Source organism: Trichechus manatus, unplaced genomic scaffold (assembly GCF_000243295.1).
Source record: "Trichechus manatus latirostris isolate Lorelei unplaced genomic scaffold, TriManLat1.0 scaffold00022, whole genome shotgun sequence".
Classification (NCBI taxonomy): domain Eukaryota; kingdom Metazoa; phylum Chordata; class Mammalia; order Sirenia; family Trichechidae; genus Trichechus; species Trichechus manatus.
The window spans coordinates 12002024-12025667 of record NW_004443958.1 but is presented as its reverse complement, the minus strand read 5'-3'; the positions used below and the strand labels follow the sequence as shown (position 1 = coordinate 12025667).

Sequence of the window (23644 nt, the reverse complement as noted above, 5' to 3'; positions counted from 1 at the left end):
TAATATTAATGACATCTACCCTGGAGCCCTGGTGGCACAGTGGTTAAGCATTCAGCTGCTAACCAAATGCTCAGCAGTTTAAATCTACCAGCCACTCCTTGGAAACCTTATGGGGCAGTTCTACTCCATCCTATAGGCTCACCGTCTTAGTTATGTAGTGCTGCTGTAACAGAAATATAAGTGGATGGCTTTAACAAAGAGAAATGTATACTCTCACAGTCTAGTAGGCTAGATGTCCAAATTCAGGGAGTCAGCTCCAAGGGAAGGCATTCTCTGTCTGTGGGCTCTGGAGGAAGGTCCTTGTCATCAATCTTCCCCTGGACTAGTAGCTTCTCCATGCAGGAGCCCCAGGTCCAAAGGATGTGCTCTGCTCCAGTGCTTCTTTCTTGGTGGTATGAGGTCCCCCAACTCTCTGCTAGCTTTCCTTTCCTTTTATCTCTTGTAAGATAAAAGGTGGTATAGGCCACACCCCAGGGAAACTCCCTTTACATTGGATCAGGGATGGGACCTGAGCAAGGGTGTTCCATCCCACCCTAATCCTCTTTAACATAATCTAATCTTGCTTCATTAACCACAGGCAGAGATTAGGATTTACAACACATAGGAAAATTACATCAATCACCAAATGGAGGACAACCATACAATACTGGGAATCATGGCTTAACCAAGTTGACACATATTTTGGGGGGGACACAGTTCAATCTGTGTAGTTGCTATGAGTCAGAATCAACTCAGATGGTAGTGGGTTTGGTTTGGTTTCGTTCAAACAGAACTTCAAAGCTGACGTGATTAAATGCAGAGTCCTGCTTACAGCAGGGGTGCAGCCAGCACTTGGTGGCATTGAACTATTGGGTATTTATGATAGTTGAGAACCTCAAAGATGAGTCTGCACCTCACAGATGTCACCCTTATCCCTTGTGTTCTGGCTATTTAAGAACTAGTGTGTTGTGTTGGTTCCAGATCACTGTGTCCCAGACAGTGTGGGGTACATTTCACGGTGATATGTAAGACGATTTGAGGTGTCATGTAGACTAACATTTTTACTTGTGTATTAAAAAAGAGATTTGTTCAAAAAAATAAGGAAGAAAAAAAGAGCCAATAAAGAAATATACAGGAACTCTCAATCATGGCTAGTGGGAATGCAAAATGGTACAGCCACTTTGGAAGACTGTTTGGCAGCTTCTTACAAAGCTAAACACAGTCTTGCCATATGATCCAGCAATTGCACTCCTAGGTATTTACCCAAAGGAGTTGAAAACTTACATCTACACGAAAACGTGCATACAACTGTTAAGCAACACTATTCATAATTGCAAAAAAAATTGTAAGCAACCAAGATGTCCTTGAATAGGTGAACTGTGGTATATCCATGCAATGGATTATTATTCAACTATAAAAGGAAATGAGTTATCAAGCCACGAGAAGACATGGAGGAACCTTAAATACATGTTGTTAAGTGAAAGAAGCCAGTCTGAAAGGGCTACATACTTTATGATTCCAACAGTATGACATCCTGGAAAAGACAAAACTATAGAGACAGTAAAAAGATCAGTGGTTTCCAGGGGTTTGCAGTGGGGATAGGGGATCAATATTGTTGTACCAGTTGTAACACATGTACCACACTAATGAAAGTTATTAATAATAGGAGAAACTGTGGGCAGGGGAGAAGAAAGTACAAGAGAATTGTCTGTACTTTCTGTAAACATAAAACTACTCTAAAAATAAATCATATTAATTAAAAAATATAAAGGAAATACTAACATAGATGGTATACAACGACTATGACAAAAATCATGAAAGTGACTAAAGCTTAGGGTATACTTTTAGAATATAAGTCCATAACTGAAGCAAAACTCTTGGGGCCACATGTGTTTCAGAATTCAGAAAATCCCATGTATTACTTGACACTGTCAGAAGTGATTGGGACAACACTCTAAAATCAAACACATTATTATTTCTGCAGTAAAACATATGCTTATTCACCATAAGTGGGATAAATAAACTCACGTCTATAAATAGACTCACATCAATTCAGGTCAAGTTTTCAGCCAAATGAGTTGCAGAAAAATATTGTTTTTCAGATGTTTTTGCATTTTTGAATTATAGATAAGATTTCAACCTGTAATAAAATAGGTCAAGAGGAAAAAGAGGTAAGTCCAAGAAGCTTAGACCTGAACTAAACTTTATAGTTTACAAAACACTTTCCCTCTCATTAGCTTGCTTGTGAACTTGGCACCCCTTGTAGTACAGATGAGGAAGCTGAAGCTCGGGGTAAGGGACTTTGCCAAGATCACACAGCTGGTAAGGAACAGAGCTAGGACTAGACCCCAGGTCTTCTGCCCGCAGGTTCTTAGCTCTTTTCATACCATGATCTACACATCATGTAATAAGCCCCTAAGAGTCAAGGTTGCAGAGGTTGAATTCTTGAACATGTTCCCTTGCGTACAGAGATGCGTCCCTGCAGGAACATGTCTTACAAGACTGTAATTTCCACTGAGAGGGATATGGAGGGGAAGGATGAGAGCCAAAGACATAAGCTTGACTTTCTGACATTGAACTATGGATGTATCCAAGGTGGTTGGGTCAATCTCTTTAGGCAGCACATAAACCCTGGCCAAACAAATGGTTGTTATAGCCCCATGATCTTTCGGGGAAACCATTGCTTGCTACTTCCAGAAATTCTAATAATAGTAGACATTTACTGAGCACCTGTTATATGTCAGGCACACCTCCCTGTAACACTTTAAAGTGTTATTACCACCTCCTTCCCCTAGATGAAGAAACAGGGGTTCAGGGACATGACCAAGCTAACAAGTGATGAGTTAGGGTATGGCCAAATCTGATTCTCTCTGGGTGGCACAATCTTACTCACTATCCTGCACAGAGCAATGGCAAAGCCCTTTATTTTCAATCCACCCGTGGGAGGGATGCTTTCTCCCAAGACCCCAGGCTGCTGATGGGTGGGCAGGTGGGACAGGTCAGGTGAGGGAGGGGGGACCACAGCACATCTTCCATGGCCTTCCAGAGGATGGCTTCAGTTGGGCACAGGAAATGCTCTATTTGCAAGATGCAGAGGCAAAGATCCTCCAGGATCTCAGGCATGACTCTTGGTGTTCTCCAAGGATGGAGCCTTTCACAGAGCCCCTTTACAGCAGGGCTCCCTGTTTTGCACATCTTGTGTCCCAGAAATCCAAGTGCAGGTTGATTCAGCCACCTGATTTTGATGGTACATCCCCAACAATAGGAAGAGAGGAGGGAGCCTACTGTATTTAGTAAACTAGGATAGATGCATATGGTTGGAATGCAAAATGAGGGTGGCGCTTAGGGGAAGGAATGGAGGTAAAGGTCAAATCATGAAAGCCCTGTGTTTTCACTAAAGAGATTAGGTTTTATTCTGTAGGCAGTGGAGAATGACTGAGTAGTTTTGAGCAGAGGAATGCTGGTGTAATGTCCTATTTGGCTTGGAAATCAGGCATTGCTTCCTGGAGGCAGTGTCAGCTAACCTGGGACTGGAAGAATGGATAGGATGTCAACTAACAGAGATGGTTGTTATCTATGGCAGAAGCAAGTGTGACAACAAGGTATGAGCACAATTATACCAATGGAAACAAACTGCTTCCACATATTGAGCACTTACTGTGTGCATTGGCACATGTGTATACATTATCTCTTTGAATCCTGCAAAGATTGAAGCTCTTCAAGAAAAGTCACAGCTCCTAAGATGTGGAGCTGGGATTCAAACCCATTCCTGTCAGACCCCAAAGGCCATTCTCTTTCTGCCCCACAGACTGCTTCTCCCCACAGAGTTCAGTCTGGGCTCAGAGCGCAGCGGAAGGAGGTGGAAGAACAGTGGAGGCTCAGGCAGAAATCCAAGTCAGAGTTAGACTTTAAGGAGCCTTGAAAGCTGAGCAGCTGTCCCAAATGTGGGCTTCCGGACACCACTACTGCTCACAAACAGTCCCCACATACTTGATGGGGCTGCCTTAATCAAAGTGAGATTATCATGTGGAGGAGAGAAGCACCCCTAAGGGGCCAGTATTAATTCCAGGATTAGTTCTCCTAGCTTGGTTATTGCTCCTTAGTTGTATTTCTCTGTCTTCATTTTTCTGAGTCCATGCACTCTAGGTAAAAACAGAAGTCATGAGAAAGAATTTTAAGAAACAGGTCCTACTGCATTAGGATGGTTCAGAAGGCAGTTTCAAGGACCTACAGAAATTCCAGACAACTGGCCAAGATTTGGGGATATGGGCTGGATCCTGGGCTAGGCCTGTGTGGACTCAGTGATCCATAAGACAGTCTCCTTCACATGGGAAGCTTGAGAATTTACAATAGGAATCAAGCATGTACCTCTGAAACAGTCAGAAAACAATAGCATGCTTGACAGTTAGATACTGACAGAGAGAGACTGGAGCTGGGAGAAAGGTAGGGGCATAATGGATTGAATTGTGTCCCCCAAAAATATCTATCAACTTTGCTAGGTCATGATTCCCAGTATTGCATGATTGTCTACCATTTTATCACCTGATGTAATTTCCCTATGTGTTGTAAATGCTATCATTTGTAATAAGATGGATTAGCAGCAGTCATACTGATGAGGTCTACAAGATTAGATAGTGTCTTAAGCCAATCTCTTTTGAGTTACAAAAGAGACGTGAGCAGAGAGACATGGGGACCTCATACCACCAAGAAAACAGTGCCAGGAGCAGAGTGCATCCTTTGGACCTGAGGTTCCTGTGCTGAGATGCTCCCAGACCAAGGCAAAACTGATGAACCACAAGGACCTTCCTTCAGAGCTGACAGAGAGAGAAAGCCTTCCCCTGGAGCTGATGCCTTGAATTTGGACTTGTAGCCTACTAGACCGTGAAAGAATAAAATTTCTTTCTGTTAAAAGCCATCCACTTGTGGTATTTGTTATAGCAGCACTAGATGACTAAGACAGATGGTGACAGGCAGGGCGCTTCCTTGAGAAGGCACAACCACAGTCTCCTTTGAGCCTTTCCTCATACGTGGGTTGCCACACTTTGAATCCCACTTAGGGTTTGGGATTAGATTTCCCCCCAACTCAAATGGAATTTCTCTTGGAGGCAGTGTGGCTGAGTACAGTTAGAGTTAGAGCTGCCCCCTTTCCTCTATTATAGGAGTCTGGGATATGTCAGAGCCACTAAATGCCCCTCATTACCCCTGGAAAAAGGAAACCAACACTTATTGAACGTCTGATCATGCCGAGTATCAATAATGGGATGTTATACGCATGGTCTCATTCTAACTCTTAACAGCTCTTTAAAAGCAGGAAAGAGAGGTTAAAGGGGAAGCAAGCTTAATGTCTCCCTGAGAACTCAATGAAAATTTTCTCTTTGAGAGAGAAATCAGTAAAACCCTCACACACCCGTGGTTGGAAGTAAACCAAGTAGTTATAAGCTGATGAGAAATTGAAGAGTCTGAGACCACAGGGAGCTGTAATCAAGGTCTACTCCCATGGAGATATTCCCATGGAATCCATTTGTTGTTGTTAGGTGGCTTCAGTCAGTTCCAAATCACAGGGACCCTATCTAAGCCTAACCCTAACCCCAGCCCTAACCCTAACCCTAACCTGTGTATAACAGAAGGAACCACTGCCCAGTCCTGCACCACCCTCACAATCATTGCTACGTTTGAGCCCATTGTTGCAGCCACTGTGTCACTCCATCTCCTTGAGGGTCTTCCTCTTTTTCGCTCATCCTCTACTTTACCAAGCACAATGTCCTTCTCCAGGGACTCGTCCCTCTTGATAACATGTCCGAAGTATGTGAGACAAAGTCTCACCATCCTCACTTCCAAGGAGCATTTTGTTGTACTTCTTCCAAGACAGATTTGTTCGTTTTTTGGGCAGTCCATATACTTCACCAACACCATAATTCAAATGCTTCAGTTCTTCTTTGGCCTTCCTTATTCATCATCCAGCTTTTACATGCATATGAGGCAATTGAAATCTTTGCTTTTCAACACTTTAAAGAGGTCTTTTGCAGCAGATTTTCCCAATGCAATATGTCGCTTGATTTCTTAACTGCTGTGTTCATGCGCGTTGATTGTGGATCTAAGTAAAATTAAACACTTGACAACTTCAATATTTTCTCTGTTTATCATGACGTTGCTTATTGGTCCAACGGTGAGGAGTTTTGTTTTCTTTATGCTGAGGTGTAATCTACACTGAAGACTGTAGTCTTTGGTCTTCATCAGTAAGTGCTTCAAGTCCTTTTTGCTTTCAGCAAGCAAGGTTGTGTCATCTGCATATCACAGGTTGTTAATGAGTCTTCCTCCAGTCCTGACAGGCATCTTCTTCATATAGTCCAGCTTCTTGAATTATTTGCTCAGCATACAGATTGAATAAGTATGCTGAAAGGATACAACCCTGACGCAAACCTTTCCTGATTTTAAACCATGCAGTATCCCCTTGTTCTGTTCAAATGACTGCCTGTTAATCCATGTACAGGTTCTGCAAGAGCACAACTAAGCGTTCTGGAATTCCCATTCTTCACAATGTTATCCATTATTTATTATGATCCACACAGTCAAATGCCTTTGCATAGTCAATAAAACACAGGTAAACATCTTTCTGGCATTCTCTGCTTTCAGCCAAGTTCCATATGCCATCAGCAATGATATCCCTTGTTCCTTGTCCTCTTCTGAATCCGGCTTGAATTTCTGACAGTTTCCCGTCCATGTACTGCTGCAAATGTTTTTGAATGATGTTCAGCAAAATTTTATTTGCATGTGATATTAATGATATTCTTCGATAATTTCTGCATTCTGTTGCATCACCTTTCTTTGGAATGGGCACAAATATGGATCTCTTCCAGTCAGTTGGCCAGGTAACTGTTTTCCAAATTTCTTGGCATAGACGAGCGAGCACTTCCTGCATTGAATCCATTTGTTGAAACATCTCAATTGGTATTCCATCAATTCCTGGAGCCTTGTTTTTCACCAATGCCTTCAGTGCAGCTTGGACTTCTTCCTTCAATACCATTGGTTCTTCATCATATGTTACCTCCCGAAATGGTTGAATATTAACCAGTTCTTTTTGGTACAGTGAGTCTGTGTATTCCTTCTATCTTCTTTTGATACTTCCTGCATTGTTCAATATTCTGCCCATAGCATCCTTCAATTTTGCAGCTCAAGTCTTGAATTTTTTTTTCAGTTATTACAGCTTGAGAAATGCTAAGCGTGTTCTTCTGTTTTGGTTTTCTAACTCCAGGTCTTTGCACATTTCGTCGTAATACTTTACTTTGTCTTCTCGAGCTGCTCTTTAAAATCTTCTGTGCAGATCTTTTACTTCATCATTTATTCCATTTGCTTTTGCTGTTCTAGGTTCAAGAGCAAGTTTTAGAGTCTCTTCGGACAACAATTGTGAGGATGGCATAGGACTGGGCAGTGTTTTGTTCTGTTGTGCTTAGGGTCACTATGAGTCAGAACTGACTTGAAGGCACCTGACAACAACAACAATCTTCATGGGTGCAGATCACCAGGTATTTTCTCCTGGGTTGCCACTAGTGGGTTTGAGCACCTGGCCTTTTGGTTGGCAGCCAGGCGCTTATGTACCACTCTACAAATCCCCCATTCAGCATCTTCATGCTTCAAATGATCTTCTGATAGTAGTTTTGATGTCCAGTTATATAGAGGAAGACAGTTCACAGGTGCTGAAGTGGGCAGCTAGGGCTGGTCGACAGTTGTACTTCTCATCTTAAACCAACAAACAGGTGTTCTGACTGCTAGGTCACCCTCTAAGAAGTGGTGCAGGCCCTGTAAGGCCGAGGTAGATGCTGCCTCTGAGACCCTACTTGTCCCCAACCCTCAGCAGTATGTTCTTGCACTGGCTTGTCCCTTGAAGCTCTAAGGAACAGGATAATCATTGTTCCCAAATCAGTAAATGAACATGGATGTATTTAGTGGCTCCTAATGAAAACCATCAGAGGAAAACAAAGTCATTATTAGGTGTAAAAAATGAAAGTGTTAAGGTTATTACAAGGTATGTGTCAAACAGGTGGACTGAAGGAGGAATGGCAAAATCTCAAGCAGCATTTAATCTTATCTCTTCCCAAAGACTAGTGTGTTAATCAAGATGTTTTCTCTCTACTGCGTAATATCCAATGCTCAAACTGAACAACACAGTGTCATCCAGGGAGCTGTAATAGTTATCTATTATTCACCAGGGCCTTCTTCTTTTCTTCGTGACCTTTACTATTTTTCTTTTTGGAAGAAAACACTTCATTTACAAATGTCAGCTAATAAATACTTATAAAGGACATTCTAGTTGCTCAGCATGATGCATGAGGGAGATGAATTGTACGAGACATGGTTTCTTTCCGCACTGCTTTGTACAGCTGTGCATGCACAACCACAGGATTGCCATTCACATTGCATTCTATGTAAATGCATCCCCCCTCCAGGCCATTTCGTGCACTACGTGGTGTATGGGGCACTCTGGCATATCCAGGGAGCTTATGATATAGTTTGGATTTGAAGGTTACAGCTACATTGTGGAGAGCTCCCCCCAGGGCCTGAAGTGTGAAACATTTTACTTAGGGTAGGGACTGGGACTGGACACAGTGAAATCCTTTTGTAAGGTTGTTTGGTGCATATTCATGACTGGGAGTTCCAGTGAAGGGACTAGACATGAACATGTGGAAGGACCATTGCATGAGAGAAGCCAGAATGTGAACAAGCACTAATTGTCTGCTCCTGGCTCACCTTCGGGAGCCGCAGCGTCTCTTCAGGCCCAGAGATGACTGAGACAAAAAGTTATGTTCTCGAGCTCTGCGGCTCTTCGCTCTCTGCCCCTGCTGGGTGGCACCTTACATATAATTGACAGAGAACAGAAAATACAATGGCTCGTCCCCTAGTCTGGAACCTTGAGTCTAGTTAAACCTATCTGGAGGAATGTGATAGGACAGGAGGGAGAGAATTTGCAAATACAGCAAGGCAGAAGAAGACTCTCATTTTGAGGACCATCAAACAAAGGTGAAGGAATGAAAAAGAGCAGGATAACAGACCCTTTCACTGAGTAAGAAACTCCACATGGAAACTGCAAGGTCTCTGGCCCCTGAGGGTTGCTCTTCTAAAACATCACCAGTTCACAAAGGCCATATATCTGAATACATGTCCGTGACACCTGAACTAGTGACGTGGATAGTTAAATTGAGGTGACATATGGTTAACCAGTGATAGATGTTTAAAGTGCATGTGTCAAATCACCCCTCCTTCCATCTATGTAAAACCAATGATGGTAATAAATAATCGTTACACTGATTTAATTCAGTGCTGGGAATTTGCTGGGGGTTTATGCACGTTACCTAATTGAATCTGTACAACACTTTGAGGTGAGTTTTAACTGAAATCCAGGGCCCTAAGTCAAACAGAAAGTAGGTGGCTGTGCCAGGATTTGAACTCTATCTAGCCTGGTCTACCACTGTACATACAACCACTGGTCTAGTGGAGAAAAGTCTGGAAAGCAGAGCCTGATGGCTGGAATCTCAGCTTTGCAAGTAGCTAGGCAGGCCACATTCCCTCTGGCTGTTCCCTTCTATGTCAGAGAAGGGTCGCTGGTGGAGATGGGTCCCAAGGAAGCCATAGAGCTCCCTAGATTTACCGAGCAAGGAGCGCTATTTGAAACAACTTGGGGCTATCTCTGCCTGCAGGCAGCATCACTGCTGCTGGTGGTGGTGGGTGGGTGGGGAGGATTAACTGGTGCCTCTTCTCTGATTCTATATTCACTTTTCTTGGGCAGAGAGATTGGATTACTCAAGAGATTGAGGGAGCATTGGTAATAAAGTTCAAAGAGAGGGATTGCACTAGGGTGCTCAGCCTTTTCAGTGCTCAGCAATTGATTAAACTCTGCCTGTTTGATAGTTATGGATGGCTGAGGAACTGAGAATTTCAGCCCATTTCCAAAGGATGGCTTTTCTTCTGTTCAAACAAACTCAAGAATGATCAGTAATTAACCTCTTTCTCTGGAGTCTCTGCCAGAGACTTTTGTTGGGTTTCTAAAACCCAAAAGTCCATGCGAGAAGGGGTCAATCCTATGACTATTTGATTCCTAGTTCATAGAAGTTTGGAAACACAATATAAAAGGTAGTTCCTGGCCTCTAGAGCCAAACCCAAACCAAATCCAATGCCATCGAGTAGATTCTGACTCATAGTGATCCTACAGGACAGAGTAGAACTGCCCCATAGGGTTTCCAAGCTTGTAAATCTTTACAGAAGCAGATTGCCACATCTTGCTCCCGTGGAGTTGCTGGTGGGTTTGAACTGCCAATCTTTTGGTTAGCAGCCGAGCACTTCAACCACTGCACCACTAGGGCTCCTTGGCCTCTATAAGAAGATGCTATTTACAGTCATCCCTTGCTATCCGTGGGGGATTGGTTCTAGGACACTCATGGATACCAAAATCCGAGGATGTACCCTTATGTAAAATGGTGTAGTATTTGCATACAATCTACGAACATCCTCCCGTATACTTTAAATCACGTCTAGATTACTTATAATACCCAATACAATGTAAATGGTATGTAAATAGTTGTTTTACTGTATTGTTCAGGGAATAATGACAAGGAAAAAGTCTATTTTTCTGATATTTTCGATTCATGGTTGGATGCAGAACCCATGAATATGGAGAGCCGACAGTATACATTGAAAGAAATGGAGAAGATCAAATAAATGTATCCAATAACTAGACTGACAACTCTTTGAGAAGTCAAGGAACTGAATTGCTTTGATGATGTGTAACTCACACATTTAAGATGAAAACTCAATTAAGAAATTTAAAGAACACTTCTCTAGCATATTGGAAAGAGTATGGATGAGGTAACAGGAGACCTGCTCCTAGCTCTGGCTTTTTAGTGATCTGTTTATCCTGGGGCACAGCAAGCACTCACAGACATGTGTGGGAATAAGGAATGAACCAGTGAACTAGATGCGAGACCTCGAGTAAATTAGCATATTTAGCTGTCTTGGTTTTCTCATGTCAAACTTGGGTCATGCTTGGCATCTGGGCCTCTCAGGAATGTGGGGGAGGATCAGATGAGAAAATAGATAATCAAGTCAGCTAACATGTTTCAGCACTTCCAATGTTAATAGGCACTATTCTAAGTGTCCACATATCTCATTTCCTTTACTCTTAACAACGAGTTTCTAGATCTACAGAAAAACACGTCCAAAGTGTGCCTGTTGTTGTTAGGTGTCGTTGAGTCAGTTCCAACTCATAGTGACCCTATGTACAACAGAACGAAACACTGTCCACTCCTGCCTCTTCCTCACAATTATTGTTATGCTTGAGTCCATTGTTGCAGCCACTGTGTCAATCCATCTCATTGAGGATCTTCCTCTTTCGATGACCCTCTACTTTGCCAAGCATTATGACCTTCTCCAAGGACTGGACCCTGCCTGACAACATGTCTAATGTACATGAGATGATGTCTCACCATCCTGCCTTCCAAGGAGCACTCTGGCTGTACTTCGTCCAGGACAGGCTTTTTCATTCTTCTGGTAGTCCATGACATATTCAATATTCTTCACTAACACCATAATTCAAAAGAATTAATTCTTCTTCGGTCTTCCTTATTCATTGTCCAGCTTTCACATACATATGAGGTAACTGAAAATACCATGGCATAGGTCAGGTGCACATTAGTCCTTAAGGTGACATCTTCGTTTTTTAACACCTTAAAGAGGTCTTTTGTAGCACATTTGCCCAATGCAATATGTCATTTGATTCTTTGACTGCTGCTTCCACGGGCGTTAATAGTGCAGCCAAGTAAAATGAAATCCTTGATAACTTCAATCTTTTCTCCGTTTATCATGATGCTGCTTATTGGTCCAGTTGTGAGGATTTTTGTCTTCTTTATGTTGAGGCTGTAGTCTTTGATTTTTATCAGTAAATGCTTCAATCCCTTTTCGCTTTCAGCGAACAAGGTTGTGTCATCTGCACATCACAAGTTGTTAATGAGTCTTCCTCCAATCCTGATACCACATTCTTCTTCATATAGTCCAGGTTCTCAGATTATTTGCTCAGTATACAGATTGAATAAGTTTGGTGAAAGGATACAACCCTGACTCACACCTTTCTTGGTTTTAAACCACGAAGTATCCCCTTGTTCTGTTCAAACAACTGCCTCTTGATCTGTGTACAGGTTCCTCGTGAACACAATTAAGTGTTCTGGAATTCCCATTCTTCATAATGTTATCCGTAATTTGTTATGATCCACACAGTTGATTGCCTTTGCATAATCAATAGAACACAGGTAAACATCTTTCTGGTATTCTCTGCTTTCAGCCAGGATCCATTTGACATCAGCAATGATATCCCTCATTCCACATCCTCTTCTGAATCTGGAATGAATTTCTGGCAGTTCCCTGTCAATGTACTGCTGCAACCATTTTTGAATTATCTTCAGCAACATTTTACTTGTGGGTGATATTAATGATATTATTCAATAATTTCTGCATTCGGTTGGATCACCTTTCTTTGGAGGGCACAAATATGTATCTCTTGCAGTCAGTTGGCCAGGTAGATGTCTTCCAAATTTCTTGGCCAATTCCTCTCTTTCCAGTCTTATTTGAATCCCTAGAAGGCAGGCTCTTCTCCCCGCTCCCCTTCACCAAAAGCGCTCTTGTCAAGATCACTGATAACCTCCACATCACAATGGCCTACACTGTTGCCTGTTCTGTGCTCATCTTTTTGATCTTTCTCTTGAGCTTTGCCTCAGTTGATCCCTTACTTGGAGCTGGTTGCTGCCACCACATCTGTCTCCTTCACACCCCACAACACTACCAGCCCCTGCCCCATTTTTTTGAATCTTTTCAGCAGGCAGTGGGGTCTCTTTCCCGGCTCTGTGGGAAGACTTACCCCCTGTCCCACCTCCCCTATTCAGGGACTTCGTTGTCAGTAACAGCACCACCTCCTCCCCCACCACGTCAACTATTGGGAAATGGAAAGTCACAGACTTAGAATCTAGCCTAACCCCCTCGTTTGACAGGTAAGGAACCAGGGCCCCAAGTTCACACAACTAGCTAATGATAGGGCCAGGACGAAGTTCCCAGCCTCTTGCCTCCTGGCCCAGTGATCAATCCACCCCAGAAAGCAACACCCCCTATGAGAAAAAATACAAAGACTATAACAATCCACAAATCAAGTCTGCAAAACTTTGCTTCCCGACGTTCACTCTGACTTAAACTACGTAGTTTGGAATTTAAACTAAGGTTTGACAGTTGTCTGCAGTTTCATATTTTCTACAGCTAATAAAAAATTTAACTTTCTTGACAGGTCTTATTGTCATCATTCTTGTCAGGGGCTCAGTCCTTTTGATGAGGAGAAGGTGACCCCAGAGGTATTGTCCACGGGCAACAGAGGTGTTAGAATAATCTGCTTGGGGCAGAGTACGTTACTTTTGAGCTTTTCTTCAACAATATTCTTAGACCTACTATTAAATATAGTGTATCATTTATTCAACATCTACAATGTGCATAGCATCAACTGGTTATTTTTATACATTCAATGCCCACAAAACTCTATGAAGTAACGTTTTTCGGTTGCTGTTGAGTTGATTCCAACTCATGGTGATCCCCTGTGTGTCAGAGTAGAACTGTGCTCCACAGAGTTTTCAATGATTTTTTGGAAGTAGATAGCCGGGTCTTTCTCCTGAGTTGATGCTGAGTGGACCTGAACCTCCCACCTTTTGGTTAGCAGCTGAGTGAGTTAACCATTTGTACCACCCAGGCACTCCCTTTGAAGTAATAATAACTACTATTTATTGATCACCTGCTTTGTGTCAAGAACTCGACATTCATTATTGCCAATCCTCATAACTCCTCTCACTTCCTCGTAGTCTCTTTGAGGTCAGAAACCCAAATCAGAGTTCACCCTCCCACACTGGTCCTTGAAGTACAAACGATCATTAGTCCAGTTTTACACATGAGTAAAATGAGGCATAAAATCAGTGACTTGTCCAAGAACACATAGCAGTGGTGAGCTGACCCCAGAGGAGCCCACCTCAAGAGCCTGTTCACTCCCTATGAGCTCATTAAAGTCTACCCTCAGGCCAGAGTGGGGGCATCTATGTGTTCAAGTTCCTGCATCAGCTTCAGGCCGGAGAATCCCAGTCTGATTGTCTGAGATGGCCCGGAGCAGGACCTCAGAAAGCTCACCCTGGCTGTTGGCCAAGCTTGGGAAGCTGGGAACATAAAACTCTTCCCTGAAGTTCAGCAGCAGTTCACTGCCACAGGAAATCACTTTCTGAGTGGTGAGAAAGCCTTACTCTAAGTTCAGGAGCCTACTGAAAGCTGCCCAAGAGGTTGTAAAAAACTCTGAATGTTGTTTATAAAGTAAACAGAATTCGAAAGGAAGAGAGGGTGGCCCTGTATCAGAGAAGAGAGGTATAATTAACCAAAGCAACAAACCAAGAGAACTGAGAACAAAGCTGATTTTTTATTTTTTGTTGTTTGTTTTACTAAATAACTCTTTTTTGTCAATGCTTTACTACAAATAGAGGCTAATCTTTGCTTCTTCCCCCAAGCATGGGGCAGATTTTACCCATGTGTTATTGTATGTCAGAAGGGAAAGTATTGTGTACTGACTATCCGAGGCGTCCCTGGGTGGTACAAATGGTTAACACGCTTGAAAAGCCTATGAAGCACAGTTTTACACTGACACATATAGGGTTGCCATGAGTGAAGCTGACTTGACGACAAATGAGTTTGTTTTTTGACTGTGAAATAGTCAACTAAAGGCTTTGTGTCCATTTGCTAAGGTCAAGCTCCCAGAGTCTAGTGAGGTCAGCCCCATCTTCAGACTCTTTCACCCTCTAACTCCTGCTGGTGCTGCCCATTGGCTGAACCGACTTAGAAGCCAGAAGGAGCCTGGGTGACCCAATGCCCAGCCTTCCTAGACATAGAGGAAGAGGGTGGAGGACAGTGGAGAGTGAGTCTGGAGGCTGGATCTGGAGGGACAAGTGGATGCAACCATCACAGTGCCTGTGCCCAGGGCCTGGAGTGGGCGTGGTGAACATGATCTGACAGGGAACTTAACCTGGCTTTGAACTTGGCTCATGGACCCTGCAGATGAAGACTGGACTCACTAGCAAGCCCAGGTCCTCTCACAGAAGGTCCTCAGGATCTTTCCACAGCTGGAAGCTCCGCCTGCTGGAGGGAAGTCTTTTTTTTTTTTTTTTTTAGTGGAATTTCTGCACCATACTTCAGGTGTATGCTTAGCTTTATTTCCCAAAGTGGTGGTAACATCTTATTCCCATCAGCAATGTATGAGAGTACACATACTATTGATTATTGAAAGTGAGAATGTGGGCTCAGTATCATCATATCTTCTGATTTTTCCAATAAATCCAGAGATTCAAGTTTTTAGGTGAAATTTTCTGATTTTTATGAAAAGCAAGTAATTACATTGTTTTAAATAAATTAACCATATATTCATCAGTTACATTCTACTTGCAGGCCCCAGTTTGACAAGTCTGGTGTATTGCATGCTTCCCCAACTTCTTTTTTTAAATTTTTATTTTAGAAAAGTTTTGTTTCTATGACAAATATGCTACTTTAGAGTATGCTCACTGTCTGTCTGTCTCTGTCTATCTATCTATCTAGGAGCTGTAATGGCACAATAGTTAAGCACTCGACTGCTAACCAAAAGATTGGCAGTTTGAATCCACCAGCGTCTCTGTGGCAGAAAAGACCTGGAGAACTGCTTCTGTAAAGATTACCAAAAAAAAAACAAACAAACAAAAAAAACAGTATTGCCATTAACTGAATTGTGACCTATATTAACCCAAGATTACACCCTAGGAAACCCTATGGGGCAGTTCTACTTTGTCCTATAGGGTTGCTATGAGTCAGAATCGACTCCACAGCACACAACCATCTATCTATCTATCTATTTATCTATCTACCCACCCACCCACCCATTCATCCATCTATTGATCAATCTGTCTAAAATTGTTTTGACAGGGGAAAGAACACTGGGCTGGGAGCCAGGAAGAGCTGTGTGACCAAGGGCAGGTCCCTTTCTGGCCCTGATTCCTTATCTGGGAAATTAGTGAGTTTGACCTGATCAGGGGGCCTCGGCCCTCTCTGTGCATCAAAATCCCCCAAGAAGCTTTAAAAACATACACCTACCCGGGCATCCAGTGCTTTCATTTCACTTGGCTTGGAGGGGCCCGGGCGTTGGTGTTCTCAATGCGCCTGGGCTGATTCTCATCTTCAGTCGGGAGTGAGAAGCACTGTACTAGACCCTCATCCCAGTTCCCAAATTCCACTTCCAGAAACTTCAGTTCTGAATCTTGATTTTCCTAGAGAAGAGCACAAAAGGAAATAAGCATTTTATTGAGGATCTATTGGCTCGTTTGCAATTTCATTTATTTCTCACCAGTCTCTCTCGGTTGTCATGGTTACCACACCCACTTTCATCGCTGAAGAAATTGAGATGCGAAAGCTTCCATGGTCACTGAGCAAATAGTTACCGCTCACCTACTGTGTGCTGTGTCGTGTTGTAGGTGCTGGGGACACATGATGAACAAGACAGATCCAGTCCCCGCTGTCATGGAGCTCACGTTCTAGTCTAGGAGACGTCAGGAGGGCTGGTTTGCCTGGGGTAATAATAACTTGTTAATTATTTTTTGCACTCCTGCTCTATCTCAAAAATGTCCCAGTGTGGATGGTAAACAAACAAACAAAAAGAACAAGATAGTTTCAGATGGTGGTAAAGGCAATGAAGAAAACAACCACAACATTGTCTTCTGAAAAACGCCGTGACTTACAGATATGTATTTCTCAAAGCCTGAAGCTTCAAACTACTGGTTTTATTTCAGATCATTGCACTGAACTGGTCTTCCTGCCAGCAGCTCACAGTTACCTGCATCATTTGCAGTTGTGCTTTTCTGTGGCTTTAATGGTGACTGGGGCGTTGCAGTAATTTGCCTGTGGTTTTATGTAGAACCTGTAGGTTGGGATTGCAGACCTTATTCACACTGGCAGTGGAAACTCTTCTAATACTGCAGAAATCCCTTCCAATACCTGGTTGGGTGGGCCGGCGGGGGAGGGCCTCCTAGAGCTGTCTGTTGTCACCTCTGTTCCTTAATGTTTAGGTTGCTAGGAAACCAGACAAACCGTGCCTCCAGCAAAGAAAGGGCTTTCTGAGGTCACCTGAGGCCCAGCTTGTGTGAATGGCCATAAATTGCAATCAAGCATCAGCGGTTACCAATGTCTTCCATGAGGTCACGAGTGCTCTGGTGGCATCATGTGGCCAGTTTGTTCTTGTTTTCCTGGATTTTTCCTTACTTGGTCCAAGGAGAGGCCTGCAGGGAATCCACTAAACCATCAATTCCAGGAGACAGTGAAACTTTAGTCCTCCAGCCATGGTCACTCTGGAGGGTGCAGTTGGAGCTGCACAAAGCTGAATTTGCTCTCTCCTAAGAATACGTTTGCTCAACAAACAAAAAGCAGAGCAAGCGTACGTGTGGGGTGAGTGCAGAAACCTAACCCCTTTAAGAGTTGTTCTTAAGGACTCGCCCCTCTTTTCTTCACTGCTGAGTTTCATGTAATTGACACTGTTGTTATAAAGCGGTGGATCTCAAAGGGAGGTCCCTGGACCAGCAGCATCAGCGTCACCTGGGAACTTGTTTGAACGCACGTTCTCAACCCCTAACCCAGACCTGCAGCAGTTAAGAAATCAGATGGCCTATTACCAGAGGAACGAACAAATTAGTCTTAGAAGAAATACAACCAGAATGCTCCTTAGAAGTGAGGATGCTTACTTTGAACGTGCCATCAGTAAAGACAAATTGCTAGAAAAGGACATCATGTTTGGTAAAGTAGAGGGTCAGCAAAAACAAGGGAAACCCTCAGTGAGACGGATTGACACAATAGCCGCCACAATAGGCTCAAATATATCAAAGATCACGGAGGTGGCACAGGACCAGGCAACATTCCTTCCTGTTATCCATAAGGTTGCTATGAGTTGGAGCCAACTAATAACAACAGCCACCGAGACCTACTGAATCAGAAGCTCTGAGGGTGGGACCCAGAAATGTGTTTTAATAAGCCTGCTGGGTTATTTTGATGTGAGCTCAAGTTTGAGAACCATGGAAAAACCCTAGTCTCTAGAATCCAGCATTTGCCTGCTGAGTGACCTTGGCAAGTTATTTCTTCTCCATGAGGCTTAGTCCAACACAAGACCCATCTCAGAAGCACAGAGAAGATAAACGCCTGCAAAGCATCTGGCACACCCAGTGGTGCTAATGGTTCCCCTTCCAATAAAAACAGTTTTCAGTGGACTGTGATTCGTTAGCTAATAGTTGGAGTTCTGTGCTCAAAAAGAAGCTAAACTTAAAACTTAAAGATGACTGTGTTAATGAGACCTTTCCTATCTAGGTATGAAATCTGAATCATAGAGCGTTTACTGTGATTCAGAATCTCCTCTTCTCAGAAAAAAGGAAGCTGGGGTCACGGGTATCTATCCTTCCCGTTGGTTGAGGCTTCTAACTGAACTCTGCTCCCTGTGACTTTGTACATATATGATCAGGAGTACAGAAAGGTGCTTTCCTTCCTCACAGCCCCTCAGCGCCCCCCTGGATCCAGCTGTGGATGCCCTTGACCAAAGAAGCCCAGGATCCAAGGCACATCTTCCTGGCGCAGCAGCATTCTGAGATGCTGCCCTTTGACCTCTGGGGCAGTCTTTAAATCAGGGCTTCCAACTGGTTAGTTCAGGGTTCCAACCCCTGCTGAGAATTTGTATTTCTAACAAGTTCCCAGGCAATGTTAATATTGCTAGTTAGGGACCAATTCTGAGAACCACTAGTTAGAGCAGTGATTCTCAAAATTTATTATACAGAAGAATCACCTGGGGATCTTGTTAAAACATAGATAGATTCTGATTCAGTATACCTGGAGGTGGAAATGCAAATTCTCAGCAGGGGTTTGAACCAGAACGAACTGGTTTGAAGCCCTGCTTTAAAGGCCAATTTGCAACTGAGACAAGGTTTCTAAGCATTGTTGTGCTCCACCCCAAAGCCTGAGGTAAAGGTTATTGAAGGGAAGGGAGAAGAAGTGTCCCTTCCTAGGGACTCTGATGTATTTGGACTAGGGTGTGGACCGGGCCTTGGAATTTTTGAAAGCTCTTCAGATGATTCCAATAGCAGCCAAAATTGAGGACCTCTGATGTACACTTAACTGAAGCTTGGGAGGCACTCAGGCCCTGGGCATATGTAGGTGGGTAGCCAGTCGATGGAGATTAGGCCTTGATTTTTAGACCCTTCATGATGCCGTCTTCTTTTACTGAACAAACAACAACAAAAACAAGCCTCATCCAGTTCCCAAAGTTCTCCCGCAACAAGGAAACTGGCATTTCCACAAGCTGGAAGGAAAAGGGAACCTTTGCCACTTTCAGAAGAAATTCTCTAGAAGTCTGGCTTTGAGGCCCACATTTGACCAGCATCTTACCCATGTCTGTCTTGTTGGGTATTAACGGTCCTTTTTTTTCCCCCCAAATACAGAAATAATAAATTCCAAACACATCAAGCCTGTTTTCTACAACAGTAGTATATATATATGTTAAAATTACCTTTATTTGTTAAAAAATAGTATGATTTTTTTAAACAAACACCACAGTTTATACACCCACGTGTGTATTTCCCTCTTCAAATTAGTCTATTTGAGGAGGGATGCAGTGGTTAAGAGCTCCAGCTGCTCACCAAATGTTAGTAGTTCAAATCTGCCAGCTGCTTCTTGGAAGCCCTGTGGGGCAGTTCTACTCTGTCCTGTAGGCTCGCTGTGAGTCGGAATCGACTCGACAGCAATGGGTTTGGTTTGGTTTTCGGCCCCTGGTTCAGCGATGTTGTCATTGCTGAAGAGTCAGTGGGCATTCTTTCAGAATTGTCTCCAAACCAGATTAGCAAAAATAACTCCCAAGGTTACTTAATCATCACCTCTTCTTTGATCCAAATTGGATCTACTCCATGTCTTTGACTACTTTCGTTCTCCGGCTTGGCTCTCGATAACTTTTAGCAATTTCTGATGCTCAAATCTACAGTATCAGAATGTTTTGCCAACAATGAGGTCCCTCAAACGAATGTGGCCCTGGCACTGAAGGCATCACAGAATTTGGCAAAAAGTAATTAAATAGTATCTTCTTATTATTATCAGTGTGTTCTTATGGGTGTTATTTTTGTTCCTGAACTAAATGGTGGATCCCTGGTGGCACAGTGGTTAAGATCTATGGCTGCTAACCAAAAGGTCAGCAGTTCAAATCCACCAGCCGCTCCTTGGAAACCCTGTGAGGCAGTTCTACTCTGTCCTATAGTGTCGCTATGAGTTAGAATTGACTCGACGGCGATGAGTTTTAACTGAATGGTGAAGCCTTTTTTTACAGTAACTGTCTTAAGTGTCTTAGAATTATCTCCCCATAATACCCGTGCTTGGCACATGGTGGAGTTTATTTGGTGCTTGCTGGTTGATTAAATACCGGCCACAGGGTTTCACACCAGACAGGATGATCTTTTTAAATAGAGAATTCTAGACACAGGCAGATCCTTAGGAAGAATTGCTCTGCAAGGGCAACATAAGCAGCCACCTGAAGTACAGGTTTTTATGTAGCTAGAGCAGACAGAGAAGAGGGTATGAGACCCGTTAGGCGAGCCCACCAGGGACAGCCCTCCTGGGGGTCACAGAAAGACCTCCTCAGCCAGGCCACCTCCTGTTCCTTGCTTCACTCACCCAGTTAGGGCGGAAGGAGGAGGCTTGAAGCTGCTGTCTATTGCCAGCATGTTAAACCTAACGAGCGGATGCGGGCCTTTTCTAAATTGAGGTTTGCAGTGCACTAAATTGTTTTGCTTTGTTGGAGGGCTAGCAAGTCCAGTAGAAGCAGCCCTGGCACCTGGGCCAGCCTCTCCTTTAAACCATCAAGTTCTCCTTTTCTGGCAGGTTCTATCTGCTTGGGTTCAGATAGGCGTCTCTTCTGATCCATAATGATGAATTGTGTCCAAAAGCAATGGATCAAGAAGAAAAACACATACCCAAACCAAGAAAAGGAGGAAACACCTTTACATCTGATCTTATTTGAAGATGCCCAAACTGTGTCTCATCTGGTATCTCTCCCTTGACTTGCACAAGGATCCCATGAGATGGCTGGGATGAGTGTTCTCACTTCACAGGCACAGAAACTGGGCAGTGATGTAGCTGGGCACTGGTGGGAGACACAAGGGGAGGCGAGGTCCCAGGACACTGGGCCTGTGACTCTGGAGCTCGCTCTGCGTCATGAACTTCTCTGGTGGGAGTGAGGCAGTTGTGGTACTATTTGTATTTTCAGTCACAATCCTCCAGTTATTAGTCAGAACTGTCCTATGTTAAAATATCTGACTAACTTGGCTCTGCTTTTGGAAAAGAAGAAAAGTACTTGTTGGTCCAGCTCGGGCCAGAGCTTTCAGGGGAAGGAGAATAACTCTGGGGCTGAATAGTGGGTGGCAACAAGAAGCTGAATAGGAGAAAAGTGAGACTCAGGGGGACATAAAGGGGAGACTCTGGTGCATCAGGAGAGAGCCCTCCAGTAGTTCTTCTTGGCTGAGAAAGTGCATGTGCATATATGTATGTGTGTGCATGTACGTGTTTGTATATGTGTGTGTGTGCCCATGGGTGTGCACATGTGTATGTCTGTCTGTGTGCTTGTACCTTTGTGTGTGTGTATGTGTGTGCATATATGTGCAAGCAAGCGTGTGTATGTGTGCCTGGGTGTGCACATGTGTATATCTGTGCACTTGTGTGTTCGTGCATGCATGTGTGTATGGGTATGCACATGTGTATTTCCATCTGTGTGTGTGTGTATGTGCACGCATGTGTGCATGGGTGTGTTTGTGCATGTGTCTGTGTGTGTGTGCATGCATGTGTGCATGGGTGTGTTTGTACAGATGTGTGTGTATGTGCATGTATGAGTATGTGTGCCTGGGTGTGCACATGTGTCTGTCTGTGTGCATGTGTGTTTGTATGTGTGTATGTGTGTGTGCCTATGCACGTGCATATGTGTGCAGGGTTTCTGATGCTGGTGCTAGGGGATACTGTTCCCTCACAGGAACAAATTCTGATGCAATCAGAGGACAATTGTACGCATCTTGGAGTTCAGGAGCCAGGCCAGGTAACTCAAAAGTGGAATCGGCTTGTTCAGTTCTCTTTCTCCTTTCGCTTCTAGAGGAGGAGGCTTTCCTTGAGCTTGTGGTTGGAGGAGGAAAGACCCAAGTCCCAGTTAGACCTCCCTTTCCTGTGGGTAATGGATGAGCTGGCAGTAAATGGAAGTCCCTTGGTCTTCCTGATGATCCACGAGCTTTGCAATAATACCTGGTTTCTCAGTGTTGTGGAGGAGTCATGAACCACGGAATTAGAAGGCCCGGGTTTGAGTCTCTGCTCTGCCCAACTGCCTGCCTCAACCTGGGGAAGGAACCACAGCCTTTTGTGCTTCCATGTCCGCTGTCTTAGCTCCCAGTTGTGAGAATCCAGTAAAATAATGGAGGACAAACAAAGACACTGTGCAAATCTAGGCTTTCTCATTTGGCACAGTAAGTATCATTGTATGAACAGAATAGAAGCTCTGCTTTTTCACCACTCACTGACAGTGCCAGAACTAGAAAGTATTTGATCCTGTCATTAAGACTAGCATATCTTAGCATTCAAGCTGGGCTGGACTTTAATATGGGATTTTGGCATATTTGCTGCAGTAACAATCCTACTCTCCCCATGTCTGCCCTGAACTCATCCCCACCCACAGTGTCCCTTATTGGTTTTAACCGTTCAGCTTAAGCCTCAATGCTTCAGGGTGATGTGCTGGGTGGGGAGCTCTTCTCTTTCCCAGAGAGCCTACCTGCTGAGTTTTTCCAGGATGGGTGCTCCTTAACTCTCCCTGTCCATCATCTCGTAAAGGAAGAAGTCTTAAGTGATGGTTGTGATTTGGCTGGACGTTGAACTCATGTGTATGACTAATCCCAGCAGTGACTAGTCATTTCCTTCTCCTTTTTCTTAAAATGGCTAATTTGGGCAGAGAAGAAAAAAAAGAAGAAGTCTGCATGAGTTGAAAGAGCACTTGCTTAGTGTTCTCCCTGGAAGAGCAGAGGAGGGAGGTGAAAAGTTGCACCCATCTCTAGGTCTGATGAGCACCTTGACATGCTGCCATGCCCTGGATGTCCCCTGGGCCGTGTTGACTGAGCATTATCAGGGCAAGGGTAGGAGAGGGGGGTCCAGAACGCTGGCTACACTGGTAGCTTGGCAAAGTCCTAACTGGAAGATGGACTAAGTTGAACCTGTATAATCTTGTCTGTAAAATGGGGACACTAAACTGGCTGATTTCTGATGTCGTTACTTCATTTAGTTAAATTGTTTGACTTTAAGGGGACGTCATGGTTTGAATTATGTCCCCCAAAAAATGTGTGTATCAATTTGGCTAGGCCATGATTCCTGGTACTGTGTGATTTTCCTGTATGTTGTAAACCTGCCTCTATGATGTGAATGAGGGAGGATGGGTGGCAGTTGTGTCAGTAAGGTAGGACCTGATCTACAAGACTGGATTGTGTCCTGAGGCAATCTCTTGAGATATAAAAGACAGAAGTGAGCAGTGAGACAGGGGGATCTCATACCA

The 23644-nt window shown here is 43.7% G+C and overlaps 1 long non-coding RNA gene across 1 annotated transcript; it reads right to left on the bottom strand.

Moving 5' to 3' along the window:
- Positions 1 to 1125: 1125 nt before the first annotated feature.
- Positions 1126 to 23040, bottom strand: LOC111819948 (uncharacterized). The gene is made up of 3 exons (XR_002823517.1): positions 22874 to 23040; positions 16150 to 16322; positions 1126 to 2119 (listed from the first exon to the last, which is right to left on the bottom strand). It is a non-coding gene; the product is annotated as an uncharacterized LOC111819948 (long non-coding RNA).
- Positions 23041 to 23644: the final 604 nt, after the last annotated feature.